The 20,849-nt window shown below is 40.6% G+C and overlaps 1 long non-coding RNA gene and 1 pseudogene across 2 annotated transcripts in view; both read right to left on the reverse strand.

Annotated features, from left to right (window-relative positions):
- The window catches only part of LOC107514850, an 81,306-nt gene extending 62,355 nt beyond the window's left edge, over nt 1–18,951 (reverse strand). For both annotated transcript variants that reach the window (XR_004953028.1, XR_001597894.2), the window contains exon 1: nt 15,015–18,951. This is a non-coding gene — a long non-coding RNA (uncharacterized LOC107514850). The remainder of the gene's footprint in view (nt 1–15,014) is intronic.
- Nucleotides 11,782–11,900, reverse strand: LOC118609180 (annotated as a pseudogene).
- Nucleotides 18,952–20,849: the final 1,898 nt, after the last annotated feature.

Below are 20,849 nucleotides of genomic sequence, written 5' to 3' on the forward strand. Positions count from 1 at the left end.
AGACTCCATTAATAATGAAGTCGTCAATGGCAGAAAATATATCTAAGCAGAAACTTTGGAGCAAACGTACAGATAGCAGTACACGTCAGGCTGAAGCTGATCGCTACACTAAATTCTGAGTTTAATAGTTAAAGAATTCTTCTCAGATAACACGGCAAATGTTTCTGGTCAAGGGTCTCTTTCCTTTTCACATCTAACTTAGCGACCAGCCCAAAGAAACGCTTGGTGAAAACTGCCCCCAGTCTCTGTAAGAGGGGACATGTCCGTTCCACATCCGCCTCGTCTTGCAGACACTGATGCTATGGTTGACACCGAAGGGCAGTCCCCCTTATCTGCGCTTTTGTTTCCATGATTTCAGTTACCCGCAGTCGACAGTGGTCCAAAAATATTAAATGGAAAATTCCAGAAATAAACAATTCATGTTTTAAATTGTACTCATCCTTGAGTGGAGTGATAAAATCTCCTACCATTCCTCTCAGCCTCACCCAGGACATGAATCACCTCTTTGCCCAGCATGTCCCCACTGTATACACCCAACTGTTTGTCACTTAGTAGCCCCCTTAGTTATCAGAGCAAGAGAAGGACCACATTCACTTAACTTTTATTACAGTATGCTGTTATAATTGTTCTAATTTATTACTAGTTATTGTTGTTTATCTCTCTGTGCCTAATTTATAAATTAAATTTATCTTAGGTATATATGTATAGAAAATAAGAACACGGTGTATATAGGGTCCGATACTATCTATGGTTTCAAGGATCCACTTGAGGTTTTAGAATGTGTCCTTCTTAGATAAAGGTGGGAGGAGGGGACGGGTACTGTGGGAGTATCCAGACCCTCATTCAAAAGCAAAGAACTTCATCCCCGACTCCTGGGAGAACTTTCAGCTGACAACCCTAAGCTGTCAGCCCTCCTTGAAGAGAGCTGAACGGCTGAGGTCACACCTGCTCTGGCGTGGCCAGCATACAATGACTGGTCATACAGTTGTAGAAAGCCCTGGCCCACCTGGCCCAACACGAAGCTCAGAAATGTTGTTCCATCTGCAGAACCCCTCACAGCTTGACCTCTATTTTCAATTCCCCAGGTGTTGACTCCGAAAGGACCCCCAATAACCTTTCTAAAGTCAAACCTCCATCTCTGAGTCAGCTTCCTGGAGAACCCTGCCTTCCAAAGGATGTGAGAAAGCTCAGTGAGCCATCTTGAGAGAGTCTGAGACTCTACACAATGTCGTGGGAGACTGGTTTGAGGCATGCATTTTTTTTTTTTTAAATCTACAATCTTCCCTTCATCATTAATTTTTTTAATAGCTTTTATATGCACTTTTTTTTTGGTATAGTTCGATCCTGATTCCTTTTCCCCTCACAGCAATTCAGAGAGAAGACCTGCAGCTCTTCCGACATGCCTCGCATTCACAAAAGATAAGGACGTGGTCCTTTCCATCTCTGATACCAACCACATTGCTTCTCTCGATGCCTCGTGCATAGTAGGCATACACTGAATAAATCGGTGGCTGACTGTATTAACAAACTAACGGACAAATGAATATAGGATTCTAACTCATAAAGCATTTTTTACCCATGATGATTTTTTTTGAGGTAAAAAAATTATGCACAGATACTGAAATCAAAACACTAAAATAATGACAGTCTGTAGGCTGCCTCACGTATGAGAAAGCTTCGGCTATTGCAAAGAAGCAAAAGGTAGGAAAGGAATGGAAGAAAAGAAGAATTGGGCTCATGAAAGCAGAATAATGTAACGGACAAGCACTTAGGCAAGCAATTACGCCAAATTGCAAAAGGCCCTTTGACGCGCTACTTGAGAATGCTACTTCACATTGACCTTTGCGTTAGAAGATGTGGCTGTGGGCGGCCGTGCATTTGAAAGCCACAAGTGTTAAGTGGACAGGCTGGGGAGGGAATAAGTGGGTCCCACTGGGCTGCTGCCTTTGGGTTTTCAATGCCGGGTGCTGCTGCCTTCCAGTGGGTTGAGAGATGACCATCTGCAGCCTGGGGCTTCTGGAAAACCTGGTGTCTGTCCCCATGCCCTTCATAGCTAAACATCTCCCACCACGATGTCGCGATCCTCTCCAGTGACCTAAGTCCTTCACAGAGTCCTCGTCACCTACAGGATAAAGCTGAAATCCCTCAGCTTGATGTAAAAGATGCATCAGGATTTGATCCATTTCTTTTTATGCTCCAATGATACTAAAACTTTTATATTTTCCACTTGTTTTAACCTGGCCAGAATTCCTTCCCCTTTCTTCTGGTAAAAACCACACATATTTCTTTTGGAAAAAGAAAACACCCACCTCACGGGACTTCTCGGGGACTGTCCATCTCAGTGCCCTGCCTGTCCCACTCCCAAGTAGCATGTGGCCCGAGCAGGCCACCCAGCTTGATTCAAGGCTTGAGGGCCAAACTCAAATAGAATCTTATACCTTCTGGCTTGACTACCAGTAGAACTTAGGCTTAGAAGTGCAAATCATATTTTTCATCATATGACATGATGCTGCTGCTTGCTTGAAAATAAAGCCATAACGATGAGAGAAAAGCCAAGAAGGAGAGAGAGATGGAAGAGAGAGAGAATCTCCAACAACACCGCATGAGCCCCTGACTTCATCATGCCCACAGATGTTCTTGAAAGTGACTCAATAAAATATCTCATGAACTTAATCTGTTTAACCTTCTCGCAGCCTATAGAAACTGTATGGGGCCTAATACATTCTGTAATGTTTATTTTCTCAGAGAAATTGTGCAATCTACTTGCTCTGCTTGGAATGCTTTTCCAGGCTTTGATTATTTGATCAACCTCTATTCATTCTTCAAAATCCCGGTTCAAATGTCATCGCTCCCAAGACGGCCTTTGCCTCCCCCCATCGCCCCTGCAGCCCTCCATCCGGGCTGGGAGTTAATCGTTTATTCCTTGGCGCTCCCTCCATCTCACAGTTACTCCTTCACCGGCCGTATTAAAATAAATTAGTGATCTCCTGGCTCATGTGTTAGTTTTTCCCACTTCTTTGGAAAAGCTTTTCAAGTAAAGGTTGTGACATTTTCTCATCCTTTCATTTTCATTCCGGCAGCCTGGCAGAAAGAAAATGTTAATGAAAGGTTCAATGACTTGAAATTTGGACTCTATCGAGGTACATATTAATTTATATTTAAATTCATACTTTATATATTACATCAAGCTTAATGTAGTTACCTAACATATGCCAGGGCGCACTACGTGTGCATCATGGAAACGTCTTGAGCATAACCACTGCTATTTTACCCATGTTAAAAATAAGCTGGCGAGGGTCAGGAATTAAGCAGTTTATCCAAGATGCTCCCGATACAAGGTGGCAGAGCCAGAATTTAAACTCAAAGTATCCGATGCTAGATACTATCTCCTCAGAGTCATGCTATTGTGCATTTCACATGAGCAGGCTCCCCGGAGACTTAGAGAGGAAAACCAATGCACAGACAAACTACCTCGATAGCACTAAGTGACACATGCTTTGCTGGCCCAGGACAGGCTGTGACACTCTGCCGGGGAAGATGGGAGTATATTCATTTCCTATTGCCTTATAACAAGTGATCACAAACTTAGCAGCTTACAGCAACACCATTTATTATCTCGGAGCTCTCTAGGTTGGGAGTCCAGACACGTCTCAACCGAGTTCTCTGCTCAGGGTCTCACACACAAGGAGTTGGCTAGGGTGGGTCCTTATCCAGAGGCTCTGAGAAGGAATCTGCTTTCAAGCTTATCAGGTGTTAGCAGAATCCAGTTTCTTATAAACATAAGCCTGAGATGCTGGTCTTCTTGCTGGTCCTTGGATGGGGTCATTATTAGCTCCTAGTGACCTCTGGCCATTCCTAACCAATGGATGTTATCCATCTTTGAAGCCAGCAGTGAAAGATATTCCTCTGACCCTTCTCACCTTATAAATATTTTGTTTCTGGAGGATTCCGGTACCTTCAAAGGGCTTGCCTGATTAGGCCGGGACCACCAAGGATAAGCTCCTTATCATAAAGTTAACTGACTGGGGAGTTTAATCACATCTGCCAAATCCTTTTACAGCACCTGCATGAATGTTTGGCCGAATGACTGGGAGACAGCAGGTGCACACTAGAGGCTGGGAATCTGGGAGAGCATCTACCTACACAGAGTAATGCATCGTTTTATGAGGATAGAATTAAAATTTTCCTATTGAAGAGTGCTTGCTGTGTGACCTCTGACTCCTCAGAAATCATTGACAGAATCTGCAGTTTCTTTTCATGCCAGATGAGGAGTTCAGACAATATAAATACAAGTCCTGCTCTGTCGCCAGACTCGGTCACCAGACGATGACCAGAAATTCGTGTTCCTTCTTAAGTAGGAGACATCGGTACATAAAGAAGCGACTAGATTTTGATGATCTAAAATCATCAAATATAGACACAGTGAAGAAAATGTGAGTGTTTGGCCTTGAGAAGAAAAACTGAGCGGGACATTAGGAGGCATCCTGGTGACACTGAAAGACGTGATCGGTAATGTCAGCAGCACTGGTTTCCCTACGACTTCTTGCTAACACAGAGCCTTCTTCATACTGGGGGGACACTCCTCCTGGAGTCATTGAAATAAAGCAGAAACCGCGACCTGTATTGCTGATCATCCTGCTACAGCTCAGAGAGTTATCCTCCCACTTACAAAGAACAAGTCTTTCCCAGATTCGTCACCAAACCAAAATCCAGAGACATTTCCTAGTATGTTTACTTCCCAGATCATTAACGCGTAGTAAGGATGAAAGGCAGACTTTTGTGCACGCGAATTCATCAATTTCACCACTTCGAAGCATCACATAGATTTCAGAGGCAAGCCACCTTCTGAGCTGTCCCATTATTCTCACTTATTCTAATGGTAAGCTTCTCATCATCTATCCATATAGCTTTTAAGACTTAAACTTTCTCGTTTCATTCGCATAGCTCCCATGGCTTTTCTATACATAGTAAGTGACCCCAAAACGATACTGAACAAAACTTCACTTAGACTAGAATTGCTAATGAAAAAGTGCTGATCAAACTCATTAGCATGGAAGCAAATGCTCTGACAGACACTTCCAAGAAGAATAAAGTAAAAAAAAATAAATGCAAAAGTTACTTCCCTGCAGCATGGTGAGAATTCTAAATTAACTTGTGTACCTAAACCTGATCCCCGTGGCATTGCATGCTAATTTGATTATACTTTTGTTCAATCGATTTAGAGACATGGATGAGTGAAAAGTAGGTTTGCTTAATTTGCACAAGCTCAAAAGCATAGATGCTTAGAAGCAATAATATTATTCTACCTTGAACTACTTACTGTTTCATGAATAAACTGAATCTGAATTTTTATATATAAAAATATATACAATATATGTAATATAAAATATGTACATATGTAATATATATGCATATATGTATATGTTTACTATACCTTATATATTTGATATATATGTATTTGATATTATTTTTATATAGCTATATCTGTATTATATTAGAATAAGCCAAGCACCTGGTCTGATAGGACTTGGGAAGAAGCTTCAGTCATTATCTAATGTTTTGGGCAAAGAATGGATATTCAACATGGCTATCTTATTTTGAGTTCCCCTCTAAGCAGAGGCTAAGACCAAGTATCGAGCGTAAGTTGTTGACTTAGGAATTGAAACTCCTGATGGTAAAAGAAAATGTACAAAATGCAAGGGAAGAGCAGGGTTTTGGGGTGCACTACGGGCTCGCTTCACTGCTGGGAACTATTAGAGTTTAATTCTACAGGGTAAATTCCGGAAGCCAGAGTAGAGCACATATCTCTGAGGCACCCAGTCTGGAAGTCGAGGGAACTGGGGTATTCATGGACCATGTCCCATCGGCGTGTGGGTGAGAGCTGCCCCACGAGGCGGGATGGGTCAGCCTTCCACGGGCTACAGAACCAGAGGAAGCTCCCAGGCCCAAACGTGCCAGTGCTGGCATTTGGAAGCCAGGCAGGGGTTTGCGATGAAGCGGTAAAGGCTCCATAACGTGGGCAGGACACCAGAATCGAGAAGAGCTGGAGAATGCATTAGGCACATCTTTTTCTAATGAAAATTTTCAGGTTTTGGGAAAACATATCCAAAGTGCCAGCAGTAGGCTTATATGTAAGAGCTCAGAGTCATGACAGAGAAGGAGAAAAAGGCGACTGGAGACCAGAAAGAAGCGCTCAGGCCTCTGGCCTATGTTCATCGATAGCTCTTTTGAATGGGCAAGTGCCATTTGAACAGGCCTGGCTGACGGAGCACAACAGCCAGCCCAGGCTGCCTTCCCGTGATGTCTGCCTCTTGGATGATGTGCCCAAGTGAACTTCATATTTTCACTTTTCTTGATCTCATTCACATTCTGAGTTATTTTCTCTCTCCATAACCAGACGAAACTCTCCATGGATGCTGGAGCCCCGCCCACTTAAACTACCTTTAGCTAACACAAAGGTGAGAAGAACAAAAGGCAGGATATCTTTTTAAGGCTGCGCTCCCCAAGGTGCATTCATCATATCCACATACCTCTCACTGGCCACGACACGGTCACAGAGTCATATATAGCTGATCGAAAGGATGAAAAATCTGATTTAGTGTTGTAGGTTATCATATGTTCACCCCAGAAATGCATGCTCTATCTCTAAGGCAGAAGTGGGCAATAAGGCTCGTTGCAAAGCATGCAGTCCTGGCCCCTTTTCCAATGCACAGAGAAAAATTTCCAGTTAAAAGAGAGCATATTAAAAAAAGTTTTACTCTTCTGTTCTATCTTGAAACCAATAGAGGCAGAGGGAATATCAACTAACTCGGGATACAAACTCAATAATAAGAAAACAAACAACTCAAGAGGAAATTGGTCAATGATATGAACACACAGTTTACCAAAGAGAGCATGTGGGAGGCAAATAGGTACATGGAAATCTTCAACATAATTAGCCATCAGGGAAATGAAAATTAAAACCACAATGAGATACCGCTAAAACTTACTAGAACAGCAGAACAGAACAAAACACAGATAAAAACCTGACAATACCAAATAGTAGGAAGGTTGTGGATCAATTAGAATTCTCACACGGTGCTGGTACGGACGCAAAATGAGGCAGTGAGTTAAGGGAGCAAAGCAGTTTCTCCTAACGTGAAACATACATTTACGGGACTCAGAAACTCCACGCTCAGGTGGAATCTAAATAAAATTAAAATTAGTTTCATATGAAAACCCGTACGTGACTATTTATAGAAGATTTATTCAGGTTCACCAAACACTGGAAACAAACCAAATATCACTGATACAGGCAACGGAATAGATAAATCTCAAAGGCACTATTTTAGATGAAAGAAGCCAGCCTCAGAAGGTGTCATGGTGTATAATTTTTTTACGTGACATTGTGGAATTAGCACAACTGGTCCAGAGACTGAATCAGTCATTTCCAGGAGTTGGGCAAAGGGGAGGATTTGGCCAAAGAAGAGTATAGTAGTGTGTGTGTGTGTGTGTGTGTGTGTGTGTGTGTGTGATGGAACTATTCTGTATCTCGATTATTGTCATGGTTACAGACATATATGCTTGTCAGCATTCAGAGAACTGTAAACTATACTATCCAAAGTTTACTGTAGATACTTATATATTCAGTAAAAAAATGTCAAGTAAAATAAAATAAATAAATTCGATTATGAGGCAACGTCAGAATAAGCATGTCACCATAACAGCCTAAATCTTTCAACTTGTGAAACGTATCATAGAAAAAAGAATCAGATTCGGGGTATTCTGACCCAGTACATTTTCAATTAGATAAAAATTATTACTCAGGACAATAATCCGATGAAAAGAAGATTAAAAACACAGTTAATTATGGAAACTATAGTGTCGGGGGGGGGGTGGGGAGTCGAAGAACAAGGGAGAATATTAGCAAACAAAAAAGATGTGATATCCTGAAAATAGATTTTATTTGCAATAAGCCAGAAGAGCAATATCTAGCTATTCTAACTAAAATATCTTGCAATCCCAAAGATCGTTGGCGTGCTTTATTGCATTTTTCTCAAACGTTGGACAATTCGACTCGATGCTTGAGTTTATTATATGACCACGGTTTTTGTGAACAGTCTTTATAAAAGCATTGTGACTGCCAGAGCCACTACGCATCCCTGTTTCCGGAACATTTTTGGACTTTTTTCCTTTAGTACTCATTTTGTTACTTAATCACAAAAAGCCTCTGCAGTTTCTCTGTTTGGAAAACAAGGATGCTCTGTCTTGTCCCACTGAGACCATAAGCTCTTTGAAGGGAGAAGACGGCTTGTAACACCTTATTCCAACTTGAATCACATAGCGTTACACTGATACTAAATATACGGAAAATAGTGTCCTATTGCTCTGTCGAAGTCAAATAAAAGGTGGCTTTTGGAAAGGCAAATTTGACAAAATTTGTTGGGCACTTACATTATGTATTCCCTTTAGGTTCAGAGGGGTATTCAAAATCCACATAGGCGATGAGCTCTTAAGTCCAACTGGTTTTAGCTGTGAATTTAAATCAGAGGGAGGTTTGCATAAATCGGTTTTCTGAGGGGGGAAAAAAAATCCATGCCCGAGAAGAAATCCCAGTGCTTATCATATCAGACCTAGGGCTTGATTTAATGCATTCAAAAATACAAATTCATCATCTGCCGTGTAAATATGATGAGCATCCACGAGATTTTGCCAGTCATAATTTGAGTTGATTAACCTCATGAGCTCTGAGAAAACAGGCTGAATTTTCTCTAACAACATAAAAGTCATGAGGAGGAAATAGAAGTTCAAAGATGGCCATTTGTAAGCCAAGAGAAGCAAACCTGTGACACCGTGATCCGGGACTTCTAGCCTCCAGAACCGCTACTGTGGGGAGATGAATTTCTGTTGAATAAGGTCCCAGGAGGTGGCGTTTTGTCATGATGGCCCTAGTCAACGAACGCAGTGCTATTATTGTCATTTTCAAATCTACTTAACTAAAAGGAACTTGCGTATGATACAATGTATCTATTATAAGTACACAGGTCTATGAGAGAATCCAAATACTTACACCCTTGAAATCATGACTGTTAGGTCGGCAGGGGCCTGCCTGGAGGCTTCCCAGCTCGACATCAGCATCCAGACGAGGTCCCAACCTAAAGCCCTGGTGCCACCGCCCTAATCCGCCACCACCCTGATCCGGATGTTTAACTGACATTCCCCATTCCCCTACCCCCACATAACCCCATAAAAACTACGCCCTCCCTTTCCAGGCCCAGGGCGCGACTTCTCTGGTCCCTTTCCTGGGGACCAGTGAACCTCGCCAGGGAGCGCTCTCCCAATAAAGGCTTGCTTTTAAAACTTCTCTCAGCTGTCACGCATTTACCTTACAATGACAAATTTGCCCCTCCCCAAAGCAGGCCCAGGCAACCTGTGATCAGCCCTGTGCCCCCAGAGATTACTTTTACCTGTCCTAGAATTTAACGTAAACGGAACGGTATAATGCACACTCTTTAGTCACCTGTGTCTGTCACTTGTCATGCAGCTGCGCAAATTCCCTGAGATTCTGAAGGCGTCAGTTGCTTGTTTACCCCCCACGCCCTGTTTATTGGTTACGGACAATGACCGCAGAACATTTGGGTTCATCTCCAGTTTGGGGCCAATACGAATAAAGGGCAATGAGAGTCCAGGTCCATCCATGACTTTGCATGCGCCTAGAGTTTCGCTTTTTTTTTTTTTTTTTTTTTTACTTCGGTGATGGAGAGCATAATGTGGTGTTCGTACGTTGAACTTTACAATGTACTATTTTCCAAAATGCTTATACCACTTCACATTCCCATCAGCGTTAAAATGCTCTACACCTGAACCTACACGAGGCAGTCTGCATCTTTTTAAACTTAGCCACCCTAAGTTTCGCCTTGGCCTCCCCCAGTGATTTACGTTTGTATTTCCCTAATGACTAGCGATGCTGAATATGTTGACACGTTTTGGGCCTCCTCTCTACCTTCTTTTCTGAGCTATCTACTCAGATCATTTGACCACTTTAGAAACTGGCTCGTTCGATTATTCTAAGTTGTATAAGCTTTTTATATATTCTGAAAGTAAGTCCTCTGTCGAATCAATAAAAAAACAAAAAAATATATTTTTTCTAATTGAGTGCCCTGACTTTTCATTTTCTTCTTTGAATCTTGACAAAAGTTTTTAACTTTTCTAAAGACTAATTTATCAATTTTTGTTGTTTAAGTTTTTAATGTTTAACACTTCCATCGAAATAGAATTGTCACACAATAAAGTACACATAAAGTACACGTATGCAGCTGTGAAACCACTACCACCGTGTGGCTGATGAACACACCCGTCAGCCCCGAAATTCTTCCTGCTCGCCCCTGTAACAGCTGCATGTCCCGTCCACGCTCTCTGCCCCTGCTCCAGGCAGCCAGTGACCTGCTTCATCCCTGTGGGTGAGTTTGCATTTGCAGAAACAGAATTGTAGAGTTTGCATTTTTTTTGTCTGACTTTTTTTCACTCGGTCCAATCACTTTGAGATACATCCATGCTGTCGTGTGTAACTGTAGTTTATTCTTTTATTGAACAGCAGTATTCCACTGTATGGAAATAGCATAATTTGTTCATTCATATATTTATTGACTCTGCGTTGGTTTTGGAATATTATGAATAAAACTGCTATAAATGTCTGTGTGCCAATCTTTGTTTGGACAGAGACTTTCTTTTCTGAATGCCTAGATTAAAATATCTGGTTTATGAGCTGAATATATCTTTAACTTTTAATGAGTCTACGACTGCACTAGTAACTACGCCATTTTGTGTTGCTATCAGCAATTAACAAGAGTTCCATTTGTTTCACATCCTCGCCAACATTTGGTATGATCAGTCGTTTTAATTTTAAACTCGCTAACAGGTGTATACTATTATTTTATTATGGTTTTAATTTGTGTTTTCCTAATGGCTAATATGTTGAATATTTGTTCAGGTGCCTATTTGCTACATGTATATATTCATTGATGAAGTGTCAAACTATTCTCCCATTCATCAAGGTGCTTGTTTTCTTATTATTGATCCTTGAGATGTCTTTTTATATTCTGAATTCAAGTACTCTCTCAAATAGGTGATTTCCTGATGATTCCTGTTAGTTTTTGGACCTTTTTATCATTTTTTTGATAGTGCCTTTACAAAGAGTAGAATTCTTAATTTTAATGAAGTATAATGCATTAACTTTTTTGTGTGTGAATTATGGAGAGTGGATTGCAAGCTGACAAGGTCTTTGCAATCCGTGAGGCCAACCAAGGGTCACCTCACCTCCAGGAATCCTCCTAAGAATGAGAAGTAGGAAGAGATCGGAGAACAATCCGGGTGTTGAAATGCAAATGATTTTAGCAGTCCGTGTAGGGTGGGGGTTACCCTACAGAAATGCAAATGATTATAGTAGGATGTGGAGGTTGGGTGGGGTCTATCTCTTTTTAGCCGGCAAATGTATGCTCTTGTATAACAGCAACTTGCAAAAAGAAAACCGCTCTCTACTCTATCATTAGTGGATAATGTGCCTCCAGATCCCAGCTTTCTGTCTTCTTTCTTTTCTCAATCTCCTGTCGTTCCCACTCAGGATTATTTTCCAGGGCCACACTGGACGTGGTAGGTTTTATCACTTGCTGGACACAGCAAATTGTGTTTTTAATGTCGTATCTAAAAACCTTTGCTCGACCCAAGATTAGATGTTATGTTTTCTCTGGAAGTTTTATAACTTTAAGTTTTGCATTTAAATCTATAATTTTTTTTTTTTTTAACCGCCTACAGCACCTGGTCTTCCTAGGTGGTCTCCCATCCAAGTACTAATTAAGCCCAACCCTGCTTAGCTTCCGAGATCAGATGAAGTCGGGCACATTCAGGGTGGTATGGCCATAAACTACAAATCTATAATTTAATTATTATTAATTTTAGTATATTATGAGAAGTAAAGGCCTAAGTTTGTTAATTTATTTACCTATTGCATAAGGATATTCAAGTTATTCAGTATCATTCATTAAAAGATTATGTTCTCCATTGAATTGACTTTCTAACTATGTCAAAAAGGCCCCAGGGGCAGGCCCCGCCCCTGGCTCCCGCCTGCTAGCCACCTGATGCCCATGGACCAGTCCGCGGGTGCCAGGACTACAATCGTGGAGCCACACCGCTGCACCAATGAAAGAGCCCCACGCTATGCTTTTTGTCTTTTTTGAATCTTTCCCTTCCTGGACGTGACCCTTAAAACTCTGCCTTGACCTCCCCCCCCCCTTCGGGTGTGACTTCTCTGGCTCCTTTCCTCAGGACCAGAGAACCTCGCCTGGGACCGCTTGCCTTTCAATAAAGGACGCCTGTTAATCATGAGTCAGACTCTGTCTGTTGAGCGGCCGAACCTTACAATAATAAGTCTTGAGACCAGGTAATATAAGTTCTTAAACTTTGATTTTTTTTTTAATTTTAGTGCTGTTTGAAATGTTCTCGTTATTTTGGAATTAACTTCTTACTTTCTAGAAAATATTCTGCTTAAACTTTGATAAACTTTGCACTGAAACTAAGAAAAAATTATGAAGAATAGACATTTTAAAATATTGAATCTTCTGGGACACGACCTCGGTAAATCTCTCCACTTATTTGAAACATTTAAATTCCTCTCACCAGTATTTCATTGTATAGGTTGTCAGCTTTACCATAAACATTTAATTTTTTGATGCTATGGCAAATGGCATTATTTTATTTCAATTTCTAATTGATTTTTACTAGTGTATAGAAATAGAGTGAATTTTGCATATTGGTCTTGTATCCTACAACCTTGCTAATTCGCCTGATATATTAGTAGCTTTCGAAAATGAATCTCATGGGTTTTCTTTCAGGTGAGACAAATAAAACAAAATAAAAAGATGGTTTTACCTCTGTCTTCCCAATTGAGATGCCGGTTTCATTGTTGTTGCTGGTAGGTGATGTATGACCTCAACCAGCTCCTCCAGTGAAAAGGGGGACAAGAGAAACGAGGGTGGAGTATCTTTGCCTCGTTCGTTCATGATCTTTCAGGGAAAGTATTTGGTCTTTCACTAGTAACTATGATGTTTTCTATATGTTTTTCAAAGAGCCTCTTAATTTCAGGCAGTTTCCTTCTATATCTAGATTTATTCATGAATGTATATTGAAGTTATTATAAGACTTCTCTGTATCTATTGAAATAATGTAATTTCCCCTTGATTCTAATTAAGTTATTACATTACGTCAATTCATTTTGGAACGTTCTGAGCAACCTCGTAGTTTTGGCATAATCCCCGTTTAGTCCTGGTTTATAATCCTTATTTTGGTGAGCATTTTACACTTATGTTCAAAAAGATACTGGCTCGTGGTATTCTTTTCTTATTATATTTTTGTCAGCTTGGGTCTGAGAATAATACTGACCTCATTAAATGAGTTGGGAAGTTCTTTTACTCCTCTTTTTAAAAATAAATAAATAAATTGTGTGTTATTCTTAATTTAAATTTTGTTGTAATCCACCAGTGAAGCCATCTAGATCTGGGATTTTCATTGTGAAATGGTTTTCAATTATGAATTCAACTTTTTAAATAGACATGGGGCTATTACGAGTTTTAAAATCTCTTCTATTGTCAATTTTGTTAATTTGAGTCTTCAAGAAACTTAAACACTTTAGTTTCTCAAATTTTTGTCACGGCACACTCACGGTATTCTTTAATTATACTCTCAATGTCTGCTGACTTCATTAGTGAGGTCCCTTCTTTAAATCCTGAAAAATGACCACAGGTTGGGTCTATACCTGTAGGGCCCACTGTAAGACCTGAGCTAAAACTTCATTAATTCTCTGACTTCCACGAGCCCTAATTTTGATTAGTAGTTCACAGAGTTATCTTGGATCCCCAGCTATTAGAATGATTTCGGAGACGGTGTCAAATATTCTTAAATTTGATTTTTTTTTTTCAAACATATGATTGCTGTAGTAAATGGCCACAAATTCCTTAGGAGAAGGTCTGGAGGATGATTTAAGTTGTTACTCATTACAATGGCACAGGACTCTTTCTAAATAGTATCTGTCCTCTCCATCACTCAAACGAATTTTTGGGGTCTGTAAATTGACTTACACTTACATCTAACACATCTAACTGGGTCACATGCTGTGACTTTCTACTATAAAAATTTTTCTACTGTGAAAATTCAGGCAATTTTTGGCTACGAAACCTAGAGTTTTTCTTATTTTATAGCTCAAGAAACAATCTGGTAGGCCACCCACCTGCTTTGAGGATGATGTGCACATGGAGAGGGAGAAATTTTCTTTTGGGAAGTTCTGCTGGCCACTGGTAAACAGAACTGCATGCCCCCCAGGAGTCCAGCAAGACAAGCACGTGGGACCCCTTTTCTCCTGCAATGTCCCTCTAGCGATATCTACTAATCAAGCCTAACGTTGGACCATCTGGTACAGATGCTTACAAAGTTCAGCTCTAATATTGCATGCAAGGAAAAGAAGATTTGTCACTGAAAGGCAATAAGTTGATTACTGACCAAGTTGTCACATGCGTTATTTCCACATCTATTCTAGACTTCGTTTTGCATTATTTTTTATTTAAACAATCAATTATATTTTAACGAAATCTTTTAAAGAGAACAAATATTTTCATTTACCTAAAAATTTACAATTTCTGGTGCTCTTCATTTTCGTCTGTAAATTTGTTTCGATTGGATGTCATTCCCCTCTTTAAATAGTTCCCTTTAAATTTCCTCATAGTGCAAGTCTGCTAGCAAAAGATTTTATCAGATTATTTTTGTCTAAACCTAATTCATTTCATTTTTGTTGGATATTTTTTAATGGGATTAACACCCAAATACACAACATTTTAGCCTTTTAAATACATTGTTCTATTGTCTACTGACTTGCAGTATTATGAATGTGTTAGTTAATGTGACTATAGAAACAGACCCAATAGGATGACTATAAATATAAATACAACAAGTCTAAAGATGAACATGTTTATTGTAAGAAATTGACTCACATCCTCACAGAGATCAGCGATTCCCAATCTGCAACATGGGCTGGTGGGCTCGGGACCCTGGACAGATGATGGTACAGCTGCAGTCCCAAGGCTGGCAGCCTGGAGACCCCAGAGAGCCGACAGTGCAGGTGAAGTCTAAAGGCAATCTCTGGAAGATTTCCCACTTGCTCAGGGAGGCCACTCCTGCTCTACTCAGGCCTTCATCTGATTGGGTGAGGCCCACCCACATTACGTAAGGCAGCCTGCTTAACTTGGAGTTCACTGATTTAAATGTTAGTACCACCCCAAACACCCTTTAAGTTGTCACATAAAATCATCCAACACGAAGGTCATTCTTTCTTTTGTTTCCTTTTATGCACTATGCCTTTTCTCTCTGGTCTTAATATTTTCGTTTTATCACTGGCATTCAGCATTTTTAAATACGATGTGGCCCCATGTGGCTGGCCACATGTTTATCATACGGGGGGTGGGGAGTCACTTCTTGCTCACATCAACTTGTTATATTTGCATTTTATACTTTTCATTTGATTAGAAAAATGACCACTAGTTTTTCAAATGTTTTCTTTTTCTACTCTGTGATTGATCCCTTAACGTTACCCCTACACATCATCGAGTCTTTGTTCATTGCGTGTCCTTTAACTGCTCCAGTTTTTGAACACTGTCATTGAACTGCCTCCAAGGTCATCAGCGCTTTCTTTTTCTAAGCTGTAGTTACACTCATCTAGTAATTTTTTCATTCTAAATATTGCATTTCTATCTCTATAATTTCCATGTAGTTCATGTTCACCTTTCATTTCCTTTCTCAATGTTTGCATGTTTTATTTATATGCATAGCATATTTATGATGCCTATCTTGAAGTCCTTGCCCACTGTTTCCATCACCTCTACCATTTGTGAGTCTGCTTTTATTGACTGGTTAGAGGTCTCATTTTTCTGCTTATTTGCATGAAATAATTTCTGATTGGATGTGAAGCGTTGTGAATGAAGCCTTTTTGAGTATTATGAATTGACTTCCCTTACACTGAACTCTGCTTTGGTAGGCACTTACATTATATGAAAATGGCTATATCTTTGCTGCCTTGATTTTAAGCTGTGCTATGACAGCTCTAAGCAGCCTTTACTCTGGGTTTGTTTATTTCTGCTACCAAAGAATTTTCCTTCTCAAGGCCCCACTGAATGCCTCAGGTCATCAGTGAGACTCTCTACGGGGCTCACAGGAGCTCTGATACCTTCTTGTCCTCTGCAATCTGAGAATTCTTCACCTGGGAGTCCTCTGATAACTCTTTCCCTGGTCTTTGCAAATTACGCGCTATGAAAATGCAGATTGTTCAGCAATATGCTGCAGAATCTCTCTGCAGATTTTTAGAGATTGGATGTGTGTATATGCAGCTCTCTTTTACAGTACTCTGCCTGAATATTATAATTGCTTCAGATTCTTAGAACTTCTTCCCTCCCTCAACCTTCTCAGCTTACTGGGATTTTTCTTCCATGCACCACATTCTGGAAAATGCCTCCAGGCAGAAATGCACAGTGATTCGCCTTGTTTCTATCTTTTCTCTCAGGGCCAACTGCCTGTTTTTCATCCTCTAAAAACAATCATTTCAGGTATCTTGTCCAGATTTCTCAGTACTTAGGGAAGGAGGGTAAGTTAACTACCAGTTATTCCAATATGGCCGAAGTATGTGTTCATCAAATTAGTTTATATTTTAAATTTTCAGGTGAACAAGTAAATTTTTCTAACTGTACACCCTCTCTGATTTTGCCTTTTGGAAAGTAAATGTCCAACACTCTACAGCAGCAATCACCATTTGGAAAATCTCACCTTGCACCAAGCACAATGTTAAATATCTAACATACAGTATTTTATTTAGGGTCATTGTCATAGAAGGGGGTATTGTCATCCCATTTTTTAAATAAGGTAAATGAAGATGAAGTGACTCATCAAAATCAAGCAGGAGTCAAATCCAGGGTTTTCTTAATCTCTTACCTGGTTTTCAAAAAGTATACTGACTCACCTTTATTAAATAGTTCAGAGAAGACATACTCAGAAAAAGAAATTACATCATTTCACTCAGGGCAGTGGAATCACTTAGTGAATCTTAAAAAAAAAAATTACACAGTTGGTGTTAAGTTGGACAGAATCTAGCAAAACCATGCAGTAGTTTTTTCTCTTGTATTTCTGTCTTTTCTTCTTCCTATAATTATTCACCATTCCCACAGTCACGGCCTCTGCTCAAACCCAATTTTTGACCTATATTTTCTCTTGGTGGGTGATAGTAAGCCAGAGTTCTAGCAAAATCCCTCCGCCTTCCTTTTTGCAGTCCTCCTCTTAATCATTAACGTTGCCTGTGACGTCAGAGCTCTCTCCTGGACCGCATCAGGGCACGCTCACATGCTCACGGCATCTGTGACCACGGGTGAGCAATAGTTTTCTAGCTGCAGCCGCTTTCCAGCTCCCTTCTCTGTCTCTGCCTTGACAGCACAATTTATTGCCTGTACTATAACCAGCAAGATCTTTCAGATCATGTCCGATCACCTACCGGGCTTAGAACCGGCTCGGTGGCTGTCCTTTTCCTCGAGTCCAGACTCATGACTGACTTGGCTTTGTCTTGAAGAAATGAATAAAATCAATACATTGAATTACTCCAAAATGTCACTCCCAATAACTTATCTTATTCTTGTTCATCCATCAAAGATGACGCACGTTTTAGGGGGAAGCCTTCAATTATACCGGAGCCTGTTTCCCTCACACACTCTGTGCCTATATTGTTGGTAATACCAAGGCTAGTCTCATACTAGGATCAGGCTGTTTCTACGGAGACAATGCCATGATCACCGGGGGTCTTATTAGGCCACGCAAGTCTCAGTACAAGTTTAGGACTCAGCCATGACCTAGACCTCAGGAAAAGTGTCCACTGCAAGCAGATACCCATCCTAGTTTTCCAGGTCAGTGTGGTTTTATACCTAGTGCTCCTGCATAACTAATGGTAGTTCATTATTTCACTCTGGAAAAATACTAGTTTGTTAAAGTATGTGTTTACTTTTGTTATAAAGGCATTTTAGCTAAAACAAAATTAGCCTTGTGTTAGCCATATTACAAAGTCTTTAGGGTGCAGGCTGCTGCAGGATGACCTTGAACTATGCAGAAAGCTGCTTTAATGCATTGGAGGCTGCATCGGAGTCTTAGAAGACATAGGTGACTGACTGCTATGCCCAAGGTCACTCACGACGATCACATTTTAAAATTATTCATATCGGGCTTTGGTAAGAAGGGCTGTTTGCTGACCACACTTTCATTTTTCATTTAAGGCAAAGAGGGGATTATCTAAAGACTAATTTTGCATTAGAATCAGAAATCCTCCCAGAATTATGGGATGACTTCAAGGTGATACTCTGACATTACAGGTGGGCATTCAAATAGGGCATTCCCTTAGGCCTGGGAAATTTATGATATTAGAACTGGAAGCAAAGATGAGGAATATTAATGGGAATCTGTGCTGGATGATAAATTCTCCAGGCCGGACCTCTGGGTTGGATGTTTATCCAACGGAAGAAAGTCTCCTACTGGGGTTATCTAACCCAGCTTGGTAGACAAGGTCTATTTGAACAGGGTGTTCATTTGCAAGACTTAGAACTATTCAGCTTGGGAAGATAGTAAAGACAAAATCGCCCTAGGCAGTCAGTAAAGTGGAAATAAAAAGAAAGAAGAGATTCTGATATGATAAAGCAATACCAGACTTACCTGAGTTGGAAGGGGAAAGGACCAATTTAAACGGCCAAGTTAAACTATCAGAAACTCAGTGGAGCCCCCTGAAAGAACAGCAGAGGGAGACCCAGCTCGAGAAGAGCGGCCACAGCTGGAAGTGAAAACAAAGCAGTGGCAGGAAGGTATCCTCCGCGGGGCCCGGGGCTTCCGGAACGAAGGGCATGTGACATCTTGAAGAGCATTTGGAAGACGTGTTCTTTGCCAAGCTCCCAAGACACACGCTTCAGAAACATAATAGCAGGTTCAGGACAAGAGTCTGCTGAATGGGACTAGGACTGAACTCCACCCCTGGTGAGGGTGGCCCATGGCCAGGGCCATTCCACGCAGAGTTATCCATAGCTGCCCCAGCAGCCGAGGAAGGCTCAACACGCCCGGCAGAAGATGTGCCAGTAGCCACCGCTGGTGCACGGTAAGGAGATGAGACTTTAAAAATGCAGGACGTGGATGAAACAGACACTGGTACGTTTTAAATAACATTTACGTGACATAAAAGCATCGATCTGGGCTTCAGACTCAGTGGTCTTAACTCTCCTTACTACAGCTGTCTAAACTGAGCAGTGAGGTTTTTAATGCAACTGAGACAGGACACCTGTTCTGTGAAGGGCCAGATGGTCAATAGCTCAGGGTTAACATAACATAAGGTCTCTCCATGTGCGTGGTACCTAAGTCTGTCTTTGAAGCACAGAAGGCAGCCATCTACAATACGTGAATGACTAGGCGAGACTGTGTTTCAATAAAACTTTATTTATAAAAATAGGTGGTGGTCCTGCAGGGCTAGTTTCCCAGAATTTGCTCTAAGAGAAGCCATGTGCCCAGGATGCTCCTCTCCTACACATGATAAACACGTTCTGTCCAAATAACTTTCCATCGAATAGTTTTAAAGACTCGATTAAAGGCTATAATTTATAAATTTTGAAAACCCGACATAGATTGACTCACATTCTGGAAAAGGTAAAACACAAAAAACAAAAAACAAACCAACCTCTCCTTTCAACAAATACTAAATGGTGAGTTCTTGAAATATAATTTTACTCTCGGATCTAGAGATCAGCTTTATTTTTAAATTTCATTATCAGGGCTTCAGCAGCGTAATGATTTTGAATGTGATATAACCTGATTTGACTTTAAAAGTAAGACTTGGCATTGAATTTAAATAAATTCTTATCGTGTGAAGGAACCACAACCATTCCATCAGGAACTCTGTGCTCTGGCCGAATCTAAGGGAAAAAAGCAATTGAAGAGGACTTTTGTAGCTTTAGCTGAAAAGACCAAGACATTTAATTTGGAGCTTTAATATTTTTATATTTGGTAACCTTTGGGCTTTAACCTACAAAGGGATTTAATGTTAGGATTTGAATCTAGGTTTCATAATGAGCATGGGCTTATATTAAAATTTGAAGCATCTCTACGTTGGCATCATTGAGATATCAAAATACCGCCACTTGATTTCATTGAAGAACCTCTAAAGGATGATATTGGACCAGAAGATGAATGTTACCTTCAGAGGAGCAACTGAATGGTGATAACACGCTCACCTCTGGTCTTGAAAACGAGTCTCGGAAATGATTTTATTCCCCAGTAGGTGTGCGCTACAGGTACCACTGTGGCTCCCAGTGACGCCTTTTCATCTCTGCCTCCCTTGTCCATTCCTTACTGGTGTTCTTCAACCCCCCCAAATAACACATGTGCTCTCAGATTTTTATCTCAGGGTCTGGTTTAACAGATGCAAACTAAGGCAATAAATGCTGGCTGAATGCAAGGTAAATGCAAAAGCAAACATTCCTCATATTTTATTTTGGGGAAGGGTCGGTAAGAAACGCGGAGGCAGGTAACAGGGCTGTCCCTGCAAGGTCCTCTCTGCAGTCCTTTGCATCCTCTCTGCTGTGCCCTTGACTAGCCCTGCAGAGTTATCTTGGCTTTATTTCTGCAGTTTTCCTCTCGTTTGCCTCACTGCTTCTTAAATCTCTATTCAATCTACTTCTAAAAGACTCATTTGGAATAAAAAATCCAATCACCAACTTTAATAGTAACTATGCAATTTCTTTTTTAACCAGCACGTAACTAAGCAA

This window comes from Rousettus aegyptiacus, unplaced genomic scaffold (assembly GCF_014176215.1).
Source record: "Rousettus aegyptiacus isolate mRouAeg1 unplaced genomic scaffold, mRouAeg1.p scaffold_m13_p_10, whole genome shotgun sequence".
Lineage (NCBI taxonomy): Eukaryota > Metazoa > Chordata > Mammalia > Chiroptera > Pteropodidae > Rousettus > Rousettus aegyptiacus.